The following is a 4,954-nucleotide window of genomic DNA, read 5'->3' as shown; positions in this document are numbered from 1 at the left end:
CCACGTGAACATCAGAAATGGGACACATCACAGTTGTGCCCCACCTGTTAGGATGCAATGAAAAAAACCACAGCATCAAACAGACTCTTCTATTGTCCCCATAAACTACTGAGGTTTCCTAGAAAGGCAAATGTCTCAGCCTCGAATCTACCATCAAACAGTTCAGTAAGAAAAAAAGTGTTATTTGCATAGTACTTGCAACTTTTCTATAAGCTTGACATTGTTTCAAAATAAAACGAAAAATATAGGGTCAGAGGCACAGTGGGGGAGGGAGGGAGGGCGTCGTCGCCCCCGAACGTCATCACCACTGAACGTCATCAAAGGCTCTGCTCTTGGTTCCAGGCTCGGCTGTCGTCTTCAACTGTTAATAATTTTCAAAGGGGCTCTGTGTGTTCATTTTGCAGGGGCCCCACCGATTATGTAACCAGTGCCGGTAGTGGCCCCCCTGTTGCTAATCTCTGGCTTTCCTTTTCTTGGAGCACATTTCTTTGTTGTATACGTGTGGGTGAGCATTTCTGAATCCTGACGCTGGGACCTCTCCCTTCCAGATCTGCATGAGTCTGCTATGCTGGAGGACGGGAGGCGGCTGCTCACTCAGATTCTTCTTCAAACTCAACAAGCCCTCGTGGTTGGCCTCGGGAATAAGCAGAGCTTAGATAGGCCCATGTGCGAAATATTTGGCCAGGGGGAGTCCTGCCACTGGCTCCACGGATCTATCTTGGTTCAAGATGCTCCCTTGATGAATATGCAGATTACGTAAATTCTTCTCTTTTTTCGGCAGCTTAACCACTAGGTTAGAACCACAGCCAAGTTCAGTTTTTCCTCTGGACATCAATCAGTTCTTCTACCTCAATGCCTGACATTTCTTTAGTCTTCAAGTCCTTCCTCTTCCTCTTTGTTCGGCTAAAGGAAGAATAACCATAATGGTGGTTAGGAGCTGGGGTTAAATCCAGTTCTGCCACCCACAAACTATGTGGCTTGAGCAAGTTACTTAACCTCTCTGTGCCTCAGTGTTGTCATCTGTAAAATGGGATTAATAATAACACCAGCCCTTCCCCAGCTTTAAATTTTTCGCTGACTCCCCACTACCCACCTGACAAAACCCAGATCCTTGATGAGGAGTGACAGAACCTCCCTCCTCACCCCGCTGGGGCATCCAGAGCCCCTCCTGTCTCCTTCTGTGCTAGACACTTTCTCACACTTGGCCTCATTTAGTTCTGGCCACGGATTTGCAAGGGGGCATTATCTTTTTTATTTTACAGGTGAGGAACTTGAGCTTCGGTGGCTGAGGAACTTGCCCCACACATCACTGGCCGGTGGGAGAGCTGGAGTCAACCCAGGACCTCAGTGTCCTTCCTCTTCAGCATGTGCCCTGACGTCCCCATGTGCTCCAGCCCAAGCCAGATTTTCTGCGATTTCCAGAGCATTCTGTGCTGTTTCATTCCTCAGTTTGTCTATCTACTGCTCTCCTCCCCAGTGCATTCAGAAAGGGATGAGTACATACATTTGGCAAAAGTGGGGTGGGTGTGGGTGCGAGGGAACGGACGGTAGACAGGAGGGTGGGAGCGCTGGAGTAATAGAAACAGTATCTTGGAGAGGGTTTTTGAGCAGGGTGGGAATGTGCCCTCAAGCCCTCCCTCTCCTGAAGGTGGAGTTCTGGCTTTCTACGTGGGATTCTGAGAACGAAGCTTGTGGTTTCAGCATTTCAGACTGAGGTTGAAAAGTGCACAGAGCGCGTCTGCCTCTGATGGAGTTAAAAGCAGCTTCGTCTGGAGTGCAGCAGTCGTCATGGTGATGCATAATTACCAGGGCTTGACTGGAATTGGGAGTCACTGCCCAATCATTGACGATTGATCCGCACACCTTTCCTTTCTTCCCCTGCAAGAGATTTCCCTGGAAGACAGGCATAGCCACGAGAAGGCACTTCAGGCCTATGTGATTCCTAGCGCTCAATGTGAATCACTTTCTTTTCTTGACTGGGGCCAAGGGAAGATATTTTGTTGCCAAAGGCAGCTTATGACAGGGACCTAATGATTTGCGGTATTCCCCGGATGTCTCCGGAGCTCCATTTCAAACCCCAGTGCACCAAGAGTCCTGTTTCACCTGCCAATTTCCTGGCCCCACCTTGCACTTGGCTTCTCCAGGACTTGCCCCTTCCTCTCCCTGAGAGTGGAGCCCTGAAGAAGCAGTGCCTAAGATTTCACAAGTCTCACCCTAGTAGTTATCCCAACCGTTATTATGATTTCACTGAACCTTACCTGTCCTTCAAGGCTCAGCTCAAGCTTCCTTGGTGAAGCACTCTCAGCGGGGAATGCATGCCTACTGGCCTCCTCGACAATGCCCCACAGCTGTTGGCCTGTGCCATATTCATTCATTCATTCATTCATTCATTCATTCACTCAACATCGACTGACCACCTACTAAGTGCCAGGCAACTGTACTGGGTTCTGGAGCCTGGACAAAACAGACAAACATCTCTGTCCTCAAGGGGCTTAAAACCTTGTGTGGAGCAGACAGTAGTCATGGTATATAGGTAAGGTAGGTAGTGCGTTAGAAGGTGACATGTGCCAAGGAGAAAAATAAGCAAAGGCGAGGCAGGAAGTGTCAGGAAAGGGGGTTTCCATTATTTATGCATCTATTTTTTGAACACCACGAATCTGTGCGTCATCCTTGCACAGATGCTGTGTTCATCTTCTCTGTATTGTTCCAATTGTAGTGTATGTGTGGCCACACGGAGCACTGGGATTTCCATTTTAAAGAGGGGTCTAGGAAGGATTCACAGAGAAGAGACCTGTGAGTGGAGAACTGCGGGGAAGCAGAAGGTGAGTCATCTGAGTGTCTAGATATAAGGACGCTCCAGGCAGAGAGGGCAGCCAGCACAAAGTCCCTGAGGCAGGAGGGAGCCTGGCATGTTGGAGTGACAGCTTCTGGAGTGGAGGGAAGGAGGGGATGAGTTGGGGGAGACAAGCTCAGAGAGGAGAGGAGGGCAGATCCTTAAGGCCTGGGTCATTGTGGGAACACGGGCTTTTACGTGAGTGAGAAGCAGAGCCTTCGGAGGGTTTCTGACAGAAGATCACTCTGTTGCTTTGAGAACAGATCACAGTAGGGGCGGGAGTGGAAGTAGAAACCTGTTGCCACCTGACAGATGATCCAGTTTGGAGCAGGCTGGCACAGGTGGGGTGGTGACAAGTGGCCTCTGGCTGTGCTTTGACGGTAGGACCACCTGTTTGGTGATGGATTGGAAGTAGGCATGAAGAAGAAATGAAGTGGGTATGAGGAAACAATGTACCAGGGCAACTCTGCCATGGCCTGGGTCCCCAAAAGGCTGGCGAGGTCGTGCAAGAGGGGGAGTGGAGGGTAAGACCAGCTGGGGGTGTGGCGGGAGACCTGGGTTCCAGTCTGGGATGTTTATGAGACACCCAAGGGGAGAGGTCAAGGAGGTTTTTGGAGATACGGGTCTGGAGTTCATGGAGGGGTCTAGTCCATGGACCTCTTGGGAGTCATCACTGATGAGGTGATCTATGAAGCCACAAGATGGGATGAGTGCACCAAGCGAGTGACAAGAGGTCCCAGGATGGACCCTGGAGCCACCGTCACTGGTCAGTCAGGCGGAACAAGCACGCCAGCCAGTGATGGAGAAGGAAAACCACAGTGCGGCATCAGGAAGCAGAGGGCATAAAGGGCTTCAAGGAAGAGGGAGAGACCACCCCACTGGTGCTGCTGGGAGGTGAGTAGGATGAGAGTCAAGGACCAGCCAGCAGATTTAGTGATAAGATGGTTAGAGCCTTCCAATGGAGCATTGATAAGAAAGTCCTATTGGAGGAGGGCTAGAGAAGAATCAGGAGGCCAGGCATGGTGGCTCATGCCTGTAATTCCAGAGAGGCCGAGGCAGGGAGATCACTTTAGGCCAGGAGTTCAAGACCAGCCTGGCAGACAGGCCAACGCGGTGAAACCCTGTCTCTCCTAAAAATAAAAAAAAAAAATTAGCCGGGCGTGGTGGTGGGCACCTGTAATCCCAGCTACTCTGGAGGCTGAGGCAGGAGAATCACTTGAACTCAGGAGGTGGAGGTTGCAGTGAGCTAAGATCACACCACTGCACTCCTACCTGGGTGACAGAGCGAGACTCCATTTCAAAAAAAAAAAAAAAAACAAACAAACTCAGGAAAGAAAACCCCAAGAGACCGTAAGGCTAGACAGCACTTTGTAGGAGTGTTGTTGTAAAGGGAACAGAGAAAGGGGGCAGTACCTGGAGGGGGATGCGGGCCCAGATGGAATTTTGGGGGGTGGGAGAGGAAAGCATGTAGGGCACCATGGCTGCTGAGAAGGATCCAGGAGGGGTCCTCCCGGATGGGGCTGCACACTGAGCAGCTTTCAATAAACTCTCTCTTCTCACCGCACTCCGAATTCTCACCTTGAATTATTTCCTGCACAAGACCCAGGAGCCCTCTCTTGCGGTCTGGATCAGGACGCCTTTTTCAGGCAGCAAGATGGCCATCAGGGGGAGTGGGTCCTGGGGAGTCTACTGTGTCCTGGGCAACGCAGGGGCCACTTAGACTTGGGGTCAGTCGTCTAAAGTGGGATGACTCCACCTGGCTCCCCTGCAGCTCCCCTGCCAGGCAGCTGCTTTGGGGCCCACAGAGCAGTGAGGTCTTGGCACTGCCATTTACTGCTGTGGGATCTCCACCATGCTGCTTAATCTCCCCGAGTCTCCATTTCTTCATCTGTGAAGTAGTGACAACACCTACCACCAAAAATGCGTTAAAGATCAGAGGTAGATTTTTTTTATTATTTTTTCAGAGACAGGGTCTCACTATATTGTCCAGGTTGGTCTCAAATTCCTGGGCTCAAGCGATCTGCCTGCTTTGGCCTCTCAAAGTGCTGCAATTACAGCTGTAAGGACTAATGAGTGAGGGCCGGAGTGTTCATGTTTGATGGAAAGGAGCTGTCTTCTCCC

General features: G+C 50.7%; 1 pseudogene; it reads right to left on the bottom strand.

The window, feature by feature from the left end:
• Nucleotides 1-2,633: 2,633 nt before the first annotated feature.
• On the bottom strand, nt 2,634-2,733 carry LOC112134447 (U6 spliceosomal RNA; annotated as a pseudogene).
• Nucleotides 2,734-4,954: the final 2,221 nt, after the last annotated feature.

This window comes from Pongo abelii, chromosome 6 (assembly GCF_028885655.2).
Source record: "Pongo abelii isolate AG06213 chromosome 6, NHGRI_mPonAbe1-v2.0_pri, whole genome shotgun sequence".
In the NCBI taxonomy this organism is placed as follows: domain Eukaryota; kingdom Metazoa; phylum Chordata; class Mammalia; order Primates; family Hominidae; genus Pongo; species Pongo abelii.
The sequence above is the reverse complement of the archived record's forward strand: the minus strand, read 5'-3'. Positions and strand labels throughout refer to the sequence as shown.